The following is a 15,107-nucleotide window of genomic DNA, read 5'->3' as shown; positions in this document are numbered from 1 at the left end:
GGGCCCTAATAAATTCAGATAGCAAACTTTTAATTTATAAATCATGTCATTAAAGGTATACTAAAATTTGGATTCCACAATTTCACTCTGGCAAAAATAGCATGCCTTATAATAATAGCTGTTCTGGCTGTGTTGATCATAGTGTCAAATATTAAATAGATTGACAGTTTCCAAAAGTTATGGTCTTTAACCTTCCTCCAATAAAAGATAAGCACTTAAAACTGGTTACATACATTTATACTAATTTTCAATTCAGCCTCATAATAATTTTATAATAATTCTTACAAGTCTAAGAAACTACCTCCATTTCTATACATGACATGGTATTCTACATAAATGAAAAGCTAATATGCAGTTCCCCAAAGGAATGTATAGTGCAATGTACCTGATTCCTACAATAATATTCCTTTACTATCGGTACAAAGGAATAAAATCACTGCAGATTTATACATTATCATTCAATCATAAAGCATGTAACTGCAAAATACAGAAATCTGCAGTAATACATGCCTATGCTGCATTTGTATATTTGAGAGGCAGAAAGGGGGAATAAAAAATATGGAGCCTACTAGAGAAAACAAGAAAAAAGGCATTTTGCCATCTTTCCCAAACAATCTATCTTTTTGCCTTTTTTTTCATAAATCTAATTGCGCTAGGGGGGTAGGAACCTATCAGAAATGATTCAGCAGTGAGGAATGTTCACATGAAGAGATAAAATGCAGGTTTATATATAAACCATCAGTCACTTACAGACAGACTTTATCAACAGAATCGTAGATAATTTGTAATAATTTACAGTTCTATAGTGTAAACAGAATGTCATCTCTATACTACAAGATTATCATACCTTGTATGATCAGAGAATCATAGAATCAACGGACAAATCAGTAATTAAGGAGTACTTGTAGATTACAGGCACAAAATGTTCTTTGTTTGTAGTAACATAGTATATTACATTATTTGCATATGTAGAACACCACGAAAAAAATTCTAGAAGGCATCAATGTTTTGGACAAACATATTTCTTAATATAATGAAAGCAATTTGTAATTTTTATTATCTATCATATAAAATATCAAAAAGACAGAGTCAATAAACATGAATACAAAGTTCTTGCCAACAAACACTTGACCTATTTCGCTGTGACCTACTTATTGAATTCTTTGATGCTGCAATTTCAATATTATTTCTTATACAGTACATATATTCTTATAAAACACATCACCACCGAAAAAAAAAGGTTAAAAGCAACAAAAGAATACAGGATGACAACTAGTAGACAACAATGCCCTGCCTTTTATAATACAAAATACGGTTTCATTGATATTGCAATACATCAAACAATATGAATGTTTCTTTTGACATAAATTTTCCAATCTTACGAAATACTTACAGATTTATCAAACTAGCTTTTGGAACTTTAAATGAAGTTTGTCTATTTTCCCTTGGGAAAAAATCAAGGAGAAATTCTGAGAAAAACGACTTCATATGATGTATAACTCAACTGAATTCTCTCAGGCACACATTATATGCTAAGCTCAGGTTCTCTCCCCTTATTCAAAGTGTTGGAAAACAGGATCAAAATATCCCAACAGATCCAAAAGAGCTCACACATTGCAAGTCGTTTAAGACTAAATGTGAGATGAACAGTTTTAAGTTCATCTTTCAACACATTGGAAAAATTCAAGGAGTCAGTAGGAATTGTTGCCTGGCAGATCCAAAAAGTGCTCATTTAACTAAACACAGCTAAGTTACTGACTAAATATAGGGTCAAAATAACATGCAGTTAAGTAGAAAATTTGTTGGTTGGGCAATTGGTCAAACAGATAAACAACCAAACAGTGGAACAAGTGAATGTAATATAGCCCTCACTATGAGAGAAGGCTATAATATAATTGATATTTTACCATACATTAGGAGGAATGGTTATCAGAGAAAACTTTCAAGAACAAAGCTGATGATGCAACACTATATGCCCCAGGCCCGTAGCCAGGAATTTCCAAAGGGGGGTTATTTGGCCTCAAAAACTTGACTTTAACAGTCACAATTCGAACAGAACGTTGACTTTAACAGTCATTATTCGTTTTCAAGGGGGGGGGGGTTCGTTCAAACCCCCCGAACCCCCTGGCTACGGGTATATGCCCCTTCAATTGAAATAGGTGGTGCATAAAAAAGAAAGAAAAGATGCAAAGTATAGTGAAATCTAGTACATGTTCAGCATTGTGACTAAACACAATCAGTAGAAGTATGAAAAACAAACAAAAATTGATCACATAAACCTATAAATTGACATCAAAGATCTCTTTATACCTCTTGTTAATAAAGTGGCCATGTGTTTTATTTTTTTGTAGGTTAATGATCTCATGTATTTTAAGGACTTTAACTGTGTTTAATCATAAAGTCATTAGATTTCCTTTTTTAAGCTTGGCTATCATCTATTTTTATCTCTGTCTTAACCAATTATGATTGAAATATGTAGAGCTCAAACTAGGAACATACAATTATACATGTATGTGTCATTCATGCATGACCTTCAGTAAATCAAAAGATACATCACACATTTTTTTTTAAATTAAGGTTACAATATTTTATACAGTACATGTATTCTAACATTCAGATACCATGTAAATGATATAAAAAAAAACTTTCGTTTAATTTAAAGTGAATCGTTCTTTATTTTACTAGTATAGAGCACAAAATTAAAAAAAAAATGTTATTTTCTGTGTCATTTAATCTCTTTTGGAGAGGTGTCTCATTGGCAATCATACCCCATTTTCTTTTTATATATCATTTGAATGTGACCAATCTCCTTGATTTTTCTGCTCTCATTAAATTAAATATAAATCGTGATCAATGCCAAATGGTTTGTATGCTATTGATATATATATATATATAATGCATGATTCCCATTACATATTCAACTTACTACTAAGATAGGTGGATTTTTTAACCATAAAATTCAAAATTCAAAATTTTTCAGGAAGAATTTTCTTTTGTTTTCATGACCTTTAATCTCTGTGATCAGGAATACATATATATATATATATAAACAAGTCATTTTTATACATGTGCATGTAAAACAAATTTCTTTGTAGAAGGGTCTAAATACAGCACAAACAACATTTTCCAAAAGACCAAAAAAGTGAAGAAGTATATTTAAACAAAACGCATTTGACTAACAGGTCGAACAACTGATGTTCTTTACCCCTGCTGACTGCCATTGGCGATTGCCAAATAAAATTGATCACAAGATGTAACAAAATGGATCTTAATATAAATCTAATACTAAACAGAAAACAATTAACTTGTGGCCACAATGTTATGCCACAAACATAAGGTGTTAATATTTTTTTGTACACGTTTGGTATATATATAGTATTGTCTGTCCTAAATTTATTGTGATGTAAGGTTGCTGTCTCATTGACCTTTTTTCCCCAATACATGTATTAGAATTTGAAGTATACCTTTCATTGTTGGTCTCAGTTGATGCAGACATGGATTCATTCATACATGGTCATTCCTATGGTACAGACACTCAACACTCCTTTATAAACCTGTAAATAAAAATAAAACTATTAAATGCCAGACATTGATTAACTTGTCCTAGACCAAAAGGGCATGAATGTGATTTAACCCCCCTACTATCCTTCTCACAAATTTTATGAGAAACACACAATTGAGATACAAAGTACAAATGTATACATCTATATTCAAAAACATCAAAATAGTGATATATGAGGGCAAATTATCCAATGTCTGACCAGGAAGATACCTGAGGGTAAGATTTCCAATGTCTGACCAGGCAGATCAACCTGAGGATAAGATTTCAAATGTTTGACCTGGCAGATACCTGAGGGTAATATTTCAAATGTTTGACCAGGCAGATACCTGAGGGTAAGATTTGCAATGTCTGACCTGGCAGATACCTGAGGGTAAGATTTCCAATGTCTGAACAGGCAGATACTTAAGGGTAAGATTTGCAATGTCTGACCAGGCAGATACCTGAGGGTAAGATATCTGATACCTGGCAGATATGTGAGGGTAAGATTTCCTATATTTGACCTGGCAGATACCTAAGGGTAAGATCTCCAATGTCTGACTAGGCAGATACCTGAGGGTAAGATTTCCAATGTCTGACCTGGCAGATACCTGAGTGTAAGATATCTGATGGTAAGATTTCCTATACTTGACCTGACAGATACATAAGGGTAAGATATCTGATGTCTGACCTGGCAGATATCTGAGGGTAAGATTTCCTATATTTGACCTGGCAGATACATTAGGGTTAGATTTCAAATGTTTGACCTGGCAAAAATCTGAGGGTAAAATTTCCTATATTTGACCTGGCAGATACCTGAGGGTAAGATTTTCTATATTTGACCTGGCAGATACATGAGAGTAAGATATCTGATGTCTGACCTGGCAGATACCTGAGGGTAAGATTTCCAATGTCTGACCTGGTAGATACATGAGGGTAAGATTTCCTATATTTGACCTGGCAGATACCTGAGGGTAAGATTTCCAATGTATGACCAGGCAGATACATGTACCTGAGTGTAAGAATTTCAATGTCTGACCAGGCAGATACCTGAGGGTAAGATTCCCTATATTTGACCTTGCAGATACATGAGAGTAAGATATCTGATGTCTGACCTGGCAGATACCTGAGGGTAAGATTTCCAATGTCTGACCTGGTAGATACATGAGGGTAAGATTTCCTATATTTGACCTGGCAGATACATGAGGGTAAGATATCTGATGTCTGACCTGGCAGATATCTGAGGGTAAGATTTCCGATATTTGACCTGGCAGATACCTGAGGGTAAGATTTCTAATGTTTCTAATGTATGACCAGGCAGATACCCGAGGGTAAGATTTCCAATGTCTGACCTGGTAGATACCTGAGGGTAAGATTTCCTATATTTGACCTGGCAGATACATGAGGGTAAGATATCTGATGTCTGACCTGGCAGATATCTGAGGGTAAGATTTCCAATATTTGACCTGGCAGATACCTGAGGGTACGATTTCCAATGTATGACCAGGCAGATGCATGTACCTGAGTGCAAGACTTTCAATGTCTGACCAGGCAGATACTTGAGGGTAAGATTTCCAATGTCTGACCAGGCAGATCAACCTGAGGATAAGATTTCTGATGTATTACTAAGGCAGAGACAGGAATATCCATAGCAACAATGCAGTATTTAGTAAAGTAGCCCTTTATTCCATTTTTGTGCATCTTTTGTCTGGATTTCCGTCTTAAACTTTACCATCCAAATGTAATTTCCCTCAATAATAGCAAATTTTGGGTAAATTCCAGTGAGATAACTATCCAACAACACAAATAACAAAAACAGACATCTCTAGGTCACCATTATTCAACGATGGAAAAGCGCCAACATTGTAAAACAAGTTCTAAATCATCATGAGTTTACAAAATCAATACCAAAATCTCGAAAAGCCAAAACAAATAGTAACAGGAAGTGGGGGCGGTGCATGATCAAAGAAAAATGAAATTTCACTAAAATCCAGTCATCGAAATAAAAAAATTATGATGACTACCCTTTTTGTAGATGACGCCATGATTTGCTTTGGAAAACCATTAAAAAAAAAATGCAATCCTATAAAGTACTTACTTAATCAGGTTTCTTTGAAATTTAGTGACTAGTTTAGAAGTAGTTGCAGATACATTTGTACAAAGTGACCAGACAAATTTACAGATGATCAATTGTATCATCATATACTGGGGTACACACCTTTCAGCTAAAAACTTTAGGGTACAATCAGCAAGGTTCTGTCGAAATATAACTCTTCAAGTTACTAAAAGCAAGCCTAGAGTTCTAAGTTTGTGCAACAAGAAAGCATTTATTTGTACTCTTTATATTTGGCATTTTGGTACTTAGATGATGCAGTCTACAGTCTAGCTAAAAACAGAAGGAATCAACTAATAATTGGACAGGTGCAATATCCTCCCTGAGCCATTACCTATTAAAATAGTTCATAATTAGTTAATCATAATTTCAACAGTGGGGTATATACACCTGCCAAAACACAACTTTCAAGCTATGACCTACATATGTAAAATTTTGTTCTGGCATTTCTGATCAAAGCTCTTAAATTAAGCGCAAACATTTAGTAAAAATAGCTGCCGATCTTATCTTCCTACAAAAACAGTACATCCAACACCCAGGTTACGACTTCTTACTACAAACACTGGATTGTTTGGTGGAATGCCAATATTATCATTGCTGCAAATTACACAACCTAATCATTGCATAAATGAAGGAATCAGGGATCATTATATACACATAAATCAGCCACATGTGTTAGTTCTAGAAATTACACATTTCATCAGATTATTCTGACATGTGTCAATGCTGGACCTATTGCATGTACAGAAAAATGCAATTTAAAGAATATATTACCTTTATGTACCAGTATTATGCAAGACTTGATGACATTCCAGAAAAAAATGAGATTTTGTGTGTCTCTGTATAAAACATCACATGTTATCTGTAAAATCCTCATATTTAATCTAGCAACAATCTAGTCACGAAATAATTCCAGTCTTGCTGCTTTTTGGATTTTAAAACAAGCATTCAAACATATTAATCACATCAAAAGAATTAATGCAATTGCTAGTAGTGACACATCAGCTAGAGTCAGATTAGGGGTAAATTCAGTAAATAAATATACGTCATCAGGGACCGCCCATTTAGGGGAGAGCTTTCTGTCTAAAAGTGAAGTCATGTGCTCTTCTGATTGGTAGATAATGTTTGTAATTAATATTTTATGGTAGATGAATCAAAACTAGAGTTGAAAAAAAATAAAAAATAAATGCTGAATGTACTATTTTTTTTCCCTACAGGGTTGAAAAGTAATGGGGGTCAGTATAGGAATTCAGTGCGAATCTACATTGTTTGTAAACAAGGCAATGTGAATGCCCAAAAATGCCGCATGACCCTATGTTTTTATTGTTGCAAAAGATAGGGCTTCATTTGTACTTTCATGAATGATATATGAAAGTTTTTAATTTCTAAAGGTAAATCAGGTATAAATTTATTTCCACACATAGATTAGCATTAAAGTCAATGGGAGATTTTTTACTGAATTTACCCCTATAGGAAAATATGCACTTTTTCACTGTACTTGTCCAAGGCCACACAATAATCACAAAACTCATTTCCTGTAAATGTTAATGTAATGGAAGGATTTTGGAACCTTTTGAAGTTGCTTTTTACACAAATTTCTATCTTTAACTGCGGCTATCCAGGATGCACTCAGTGTACTGTGAGAGAAGCATGGAGTATATGGTAAAAATCAGTTTTTGTGTCCAGATTGAAAGAAACAATAGAAATTACACTTGAGAGTTATGATATCAATGAAAGGCATAAATATTCTCCCCATTTACATCATATTTTGCACATATTTCTCCTCATAATGTATAAAATCATATGAAAAAAATGGATTACCTCCCTTTGACATAGTGTGTTTTTTTTTAAGCTGTGTTCCCCATGTTAAGTTGTAGAACAAGTGTTTAATAAGCACTTTTCTAGTATTTTAACACTCGAATAATCTAACCGCATGAAGGTATTCATTTATTTTTACATAACGCATTGCGTTTCTTTATTTAAAGAATATACTAGAAAACTTTTCATGATTACAAGTCCTTCATCTATGAAACAAGTGTTGAAATGTTTGTAATTGGATTTTTATGTTAAATAATGGCTTTTAAATATTCTAAATTGTTACTTGAATCTCCCAAATGTAAAGTTTGGTCATACCTAATCTTATTTTTTCATATTTGGCACTTTTTTCTACTTCAGTTCTGGCTGTCTAGTTTTGGCGAAGAACCCATCCTGATGTTGGGGTAACAGGAATTTCTGCAGAGTGATTGTCAAAGACATTTTGTGAAATTTACAAGTAATTAAAACACAGATTTAGTATAATGAAACATAATTGTTGTTTTATTTGGTATGATACGGCTTAAAAAAGCCTTTGAAAAGTCTTTTTGTGGTCTTTTCATGGTATTTAATCAAAAACCTCCATATAAGGAAAAATCTAACTAAGAGTACACCAAGACTTTAGTTTCTAGATGTACTTGCAATACTGGTCAAAACAAACACAGAAAACAATTCATATTTATTAAACATAGTATTTTACACCATTCTTTTAAAAACAGTCAATGCGCAACTTTATATACCAAATATACATTGGCCGCAGTATGGGCTGTAGTATAAATTTTGCTCTATCTTTACAAATTCAGCATTTATGAAGGTTGTATTGAAACTGGAACTTGGAAATTGGATACATTACATGTTTATTACAAAAAAAGTTGGAAAAGAAGTAAAAAAGTCCCTTATAGGGGTAAATTCAGTAAATAAATATACGTCATCAGGGACCGCCCATTTAGGGGAGAGCTTTCTGTCTAAAAGTGAAGTCATGTGCTCTTCTGATTGGTAGATAATGTTTGTAATTAATATTTTATGGTAGATGAATCAAAACTAGAGTTGAAAAAAAATAAAAAATAAATGCTGAATGTACTATTTTTTTTCCCTACAGGGTTGAAAAGTAATGGGGGTCAGTATAGGAATTCAGTGCGAATCTACATTGTTTGTAAACAAGGCAATGTGAATGCCCAAAAATGCCGCATGACCCTATGTTTTTATTGTTGCAAAAGATAGGGCTTCATTTGTACTTTCATGAATGATATATGAAAGTTTTTAATTTCTAAAGGTAAATCAGGTATAAATTTATTTCCACACATAGATTAGCATTAAAGTCAATGGGAGATTTTTTACTGAATTTACCCCATTAAGGGGAAGCCTCCCTCCCCCTTCTCTTATGGAGCTACATATATTGTTAATGCATGACTTTTTACATGATTTTTTCCTAACATTCAGGGGTGGATCCAGCCATTTTAAAAAAGGGGGTCCCATCCCAGGAGAAAGGGAGGGTTCCAACTATATGTTCCCATTCAAATGCATTGATCGCCAAAAAAAAAATAGGGTCAAAACCTTGGAACCCTCCCACTGGATCTGCCACTGACATTGCATAGTTTAACCTTCGCAAACCTCCCTCTTTCAAAATCCTGATCTGCATCTGCAGTGTTCTGCACAACTACAATTCCTGACAAAATGGTTGATTTTTTTAGAAGTATTTTAAATCAAATCAAAATTAAGCTGCAACTCCCTTTTCAAGATGGAATTCCTGGAATCCCACTTTCAAAAAATTTCTAGATCTGCAAACTGTCTGTTGTCCTACCTTCACCACCAATGAACTGGTTTAGTGTCTAAGATAGGTCTAACTTCATCAATGAAACAATAATGTAACATCTTTAATTCATTCTTTAATTAACAATAAAAAAAAGTCCCATAATGCATCTGGAATAGTAATAAAATGATTAATAAACCAGGAAGCAGGCTGCAATAAGAAGATGTGTATTTCTACCTCTGACATATCATGATTTAAGAACAAATGCTCCTATCATCATTAATGATTCAGACTTGCACTATCATCAATGCTTAGTTCTGTGCCATATGTATTTCCCATATAAAACTGCTTTATTGCTTACCATTTACCAAATGTTTAAAATTGTTTCATATCTAACAATTCTGCTACTTTGTTTCTCTTTGATGGGTGTTCCTTTTTTTAATTTCATGTGCTGTTGCAGATTTAGGGGCCCAGGCCCCCAGGGTTTCACACCTTCCCCCTTAATGGAGCTACATTTATGGTAAATCTAGACTTTTTAGTGGTTCCACTTTAAACTTTTTCTAGTTTGCAGATCCCCTCTTTTCCAAAATTCTGGCTCAGCATCCGATGTGTACCAGTCTTTCATAAAAAAAATTAAAAAGCCAGACTATGATCAAAAGAATCCACTTCAAAGCAAATAGATGCACCATAGATGCACACCACTAGTTCAAGATCTGAAAATAGTAAACAAAATCGAAAAAGGTTGCCATCATTTTCTTCTAAAATCAAAAAGAGAAATTCAAACTAGCTCATAAAAATTTAATATCCTTACCAGTGTCATACTTCGAATAATTACAAATTATATCCAAATAGTACACCAAGATAAAAGTCATCTCAGAATTACCCAAGTTACTCAAGTTACGCCATCATGGAATGCATTGTAGCATTCTCTTCATTACTCCACATAAATGTATGCTACAGTTACATCTTATCAGAAAAACATGCACATTCAAGGACTTGCAAATCTATTTACATGTTCTGGATGGCTCTTCTAAATACATAAATGTAATAACTTTTAATCTACATAAATTATATCAACAATGCTTATCTAAACAATATTTCATCTCAATGTAATATAAACTGATTAATTTCAGAAATGTACTGGTTGAGGAGATAAAAAGAATGTAAGAAATATGTTGATGGTACTTAAGCTATTATGCAGACACTTTTGCATATAAACATTTTGGAATATTCAGAAAGTAAAGCCCAATGCAGTGGCGGTTCCATGGGTGTTCCTGGAATTGGACAACTAAGGTTATACCCCCCCCCCCTTTTAAAAATGGCTGGATCTGTGCTTGCAATATTCACCCATAGGTATTCAAATACAGAAAAATTGTGAATCATTGTTTTGATATATATAATACTGAGAAAAAGAAGGAATAAAGACAGCTGTTCCCTGACCTCCAAGCAAAAACCTTAAGGCTAGAAAGGGGCAGAATAGTCCAAATGGGCAATGAATTAGTCACAAGGTTGACAAACAAAATCATCAAGCCAAAAGATGAACATGTGTGCATTGTTTTTCTTACCTACCAGTCTGAGGGACAGCTGTTCAATAGCACTGCTGAAGTATAAAGGGACATAACCTGTGAACAGGGAACAGTGGTGAAATTGACACCATCCAAATTTGTATTTATTCTGTTTTTGGTGGTAATTAGCACTGTATAAGTCATAAGTTACACTTTTGATAGTACAGACATACAGACAAAAATGCACCCTTTTGCCAAAGAAGGGGCCACAAAAAAATATGGACCAGGATTTATAGCCAAAACTCTATTATTTTACACAAGGTCAAAGTCAACTTCAGGTGATATGGAACACAGCACATTGCAGTAAGGTTGTTTACCAACAGTATAAAATTTAAAGGTTTGGGTGAAGAAATATATGCTTGACCAAAGATTTATAAGCTAATTTCCCCCCAAATCAAAGGTAAAACTGTTAAATGTGGGGGGCAAGGGGTTTAACTGTTATGCTGTTATGGGGTAATTTAAATTCTTTGTTATCTGTTATTCTGAAAATATATTTACTGTTAGCTGTTATTGTCTTATTCCTTGTTAGCTGTTATAGGACTATTATTTTTACTGTTAGCTATTATTGTCTTATTCCTTGTTAGCTGTTATAGGACTATTATTTTTATTATTATCTGTTAGGCCAATTAAAATTAATTGATAGATTTTCATCCCCGCCCGCCCCTCTGAAATCGCCCCGCCCCGATTTTTTTTATTTTATAAAATTTACGATTTCCGGATTTTGTTCATTCCCGTTACCGGTAACCGTTAAAATTTCGTTTCATTCAATGCTTCCTGTTTCAAATTTCGGTTTTGTACCTCGAGTAAATCTAACCAAAATGATTAAGCCGACCTTTCCGCTGCTCTATGATGTCAACATCATCTTCCGAGAGTAAAGATTGATAACGAGAATGACATGAAATATTGGTGTTACGAGAAAAACGCTGTTTCCAAGAATGCAAATGATCCAAATCGCGGTATGTCACAAATTTCTGTGATTAGAAAACTGCGGACTTTTTTATTTATGCAATGACTTTGTCTCAGGAAATTTAAACTGTAAATGATACCCAAAGCACAAGATTCGTGGAAACCATTGATACAGAAAACATGACTGAATTATAGATATTGAAAGACAAGCACGAACTTGTCAGATTTATGACCTTTTATTGAATTTAAAAAGTCGACTAACATACGCATTTTATTTATGCAAGCCCTTTGATTTTACCCATGGCTGTCTTTTTATGTTGACAAACAGCAAATGTCCAAATACACCCAAAAAGACTCATTAAACAACAACTTTTTTTATTATTAAGTTCATGTTTTACATGATGATTATATTTTCATCTTGCATATAAAGTACCAACCTTATTATTTTCAACACTCTCTGAGTTTTCATTTTATTCTGTACTCATAATACAGTGGCGGATCCAGGGGGGGGGGTCCGGGGGTGCGCACCCCCCCTTTATTTTTGCCGATCAATGCATTTGTATCGGGACATATGTTTTGCACCCCCCTTTGCCCTGGGTTAGCACCCCCCCTTTCGAAAATTCCTGCATCCGCCCCTGTAATAATTGTGTTGCATTCCAATGCATTTGCTTCATTTTATGGTAATACAAACCATTGTTTAGAAACCAAAATACATTTTGTGTAGGTACATGTAGTATAACTGGAGAGAGTATTTCTCACACGTTTTTGTTGTTAAGTTTTTAAAGCCGCAATTAGATATATTTATTTAAGGATTTGAAATATTATGTAAGATTCCTCATACTTGTGTACTGTATACATGATATAAGCTTATTATTACACTTGCATATATGAAGAACTCGTCACAAAAGGGTTTCATATGAAATAAAATTTAAAAAATAAAATCCTCCCACCCGCCCCATTATTTTCAAAAATTTGGATGAAAATCTACTAATTAATTTTAGTTGGCCTTATTGTGAGATTGTATTTTCTGTTAACTGTTGGAAATTGGAATGTTAGCATTTTAACAGCCAATCTTAAGTAGAAATTGAAGAAAATTGAACATTGTGATTAGGATGGAGAGTTGTCTCATTGCATTGGTGGATCCAGGGGGTTCCGTGGGTTGGAACCCCCCTTTTTTTTGGCCGATCAATGCATTTGAATGGGGACATATAGTTGGAACACCCCCCCCCCCCCCCCCCTTTTTAAAATGGTTGGATCCGCCCCTGCATTGGCACTCATACCACATTTTCTTATTATCACTATTGGGGTCTTTCCACTGGTGATATGGAGGTCACGTATTTGCAGAAGGATTCCAGTAACATACATCGCATAAACATATTAAAAACAGTCGGGTTCAGGACCATTCCAGTATACATTATTATTATTCTTTGTAATAAATTCCATTGTCTGTGCCATGCTTTTAGATGTATAATTTTGTACAAAAAAAATAGATACAAATTATAGTTTGTTTTTTTACTTTGTACACATTTGTCTTACAAATTATGATTTGTATTTTGACTTTGTACACATTTTTTGTACAAATTATAATTTGTAAAAATAGCAATTTGTATAAAATTTGTATAAAATTCACTTATAACTTTTACAATAACTAATCATATAGATTTTGTTTTAAAAATAGCATTGAAACACCGTATATAATTTTAATTCAATGACCAAATAATAAACTTTATGTTGTAATGCTACACCACTGTTCAAAGTTAGGCACCAACTAGCATTTTTAACCCCGCCACATTCTGTATGTGCCTGTCCCAAGTCAGGATCATGTAATTCAGTTGTTGTTTTGTCTATTATTTTGAAGATAAATTAGGCTGTTAAATTTCTCGTTTGAATTGTTTTTCGTTTGCCATTTCAAGGCCTTTTATTTCCGACTATGCAATATTGGTTTGCTCATAGTTAACGGTGGTATGGTGAGCTATAGTTGTTAATTTCAGTGTCTTTTTGTCTCTTTTGGAGAGATGTCTCATTGGCAATCATACCACATCTCCTTTAATACTTATTTACAAAATACCAAAATAGTATATATGTATCCTCAGAGTATGTATCATTTGTTAGAGATGTGAGTGAAATATTGCCTTTGGGAATTACACAACATCTTTTGCTTTTAGCATTCACATTTAGAAGTGCTTCTCCTCCTCTTTGTATTTACACGAAAGAGAACCCTGACTATCAATTTTTCAAAATCTTTTTAAATGGTTCACATAGTGATAAGTGAAGCTCAAAAACTGTTGCCGCAAATAAAGATGTGTCTTTAACAGCTTCAGATATTTAATTTCTCGACAAAATATCCTTAAAATAAGTGAATATATATATATGTCTCTATTAAGGCCTAGCCAGATCCATACAACCAGTTATATAATAAGATCTACTGACAGTACTATATTGGTCCTGGACCGGACTGATTTTAAGATTCCATTTACTGTTATCTGTTATTGTTCCTTTTCAATTCCTTGTTATCTGTTTTAAGCATAATCAATTTACTGTTTTGCTGTAATTGGAACCCCCCTTGCCCCCCTCTTAAATTGTACAGATAATTTCTGTATCTACTTGTACTTTTATGCTGTTTGTACTTTTGTTGATGTAGATAAAACATGTAAACAAGATGTAAAGTATTACCGACACCTACTGTCACAAATATCAGTCATCATTCAATTACCATGCAATAAATCTACAGAGTGTTTTCATTGTACTTTATAACAGGAGCATGTCTTTAAAGACAATTCAAATTCATGTCCCATCATCAGGAATACTGTAAGTTCGGAAATTATTGTGAGGTTGTAAAAAATGCAACAGGGTTATCATCACAATAATTAAAACTCGCATTTTTAATTTTTTTACATGAATCAAACAGGATTTTTCTGAATATCACAAAAATTAAAATTACATTTTAGTCTAAAATGACAAAATCGCAATAATAAATGCACACTTTAAATGCATGAAACAATTTCTAAATTTACAAAATATATAAACATCTCTTTCCTCTCCTAATACTTCGATGCTTTGTTTTTTGTTATATAAGAGCCTCCCTTTTTTCAGAATAAAGATAACCTGCTGATCATTTATACTTGTCACATGTCCCCTAACTGCTTTCTTTTTTTAGATATAAGCCAAAACCTGCATTTCCCCCTATTTTCTACCTTCAGCCATGGCTTTCATGTTTCTAGGAAAAGAATACAAAAAAAAACTTTATTTTATCATAATAACCCTGAGGATCTTTCAGCCAAAGTTTGGTTGAAATTGCCACAGTTGTTTCATAGTACAAGAGCTTTGGAAATGCTTACACCATAGGTATGGCAAAAGCTAATGTTGCCTTCAAGACATTTTTAGTCCTATTAAACTATCATCTGTACACAACTTATTCATTCT

General features: G+C 33.6%; 1 protein-coding gene across 8 annotated transcripts in view; it reads right to left on the bottom strand.

Annotated features, from left to right (window-relative positions):
• Nucleotides 1-15,107, bottom strand: part of LOC143045245 (uncharacterized) — a 99,452-nt gene that overhangs the window by 52,833 nt on the left and 31,512 nt on the right. For 7 of the 8 annotated variants that reach the window (XM_076217613.1, XM_076217614.1, XM_076217612.1 and 4 more), the window contains one exon: nt 3,465-3,554. The gene's annotated coding sequence lies outside the window, so the exon portion shown is untranslated. Of the gene's footprint in view, nt 1-3,464; nt 3,555-10,024; nt 10,137-15,107 lie in introns of those variants that run through there. The other variant, XM_076217615.1, reaches the window with a different exon arrangement.

This window comes from Mytilus galloprovincialis, chromosome 9, assembly GCF_965363235.1.
Source record: "Mytilus galloprovincialis chromosome 9, xbMytGall1.hap1.1, whole genome shotgun sequence".
NCBI lineage: Eukaryota > Metazoa > Mollusca > Bivalvia > Mytilida > Mytilidae > Mytilus > Mytilus galloprovincialis.
This window is presented reverse-complemented; position numbering and strand designations above follow the sequence as displayed.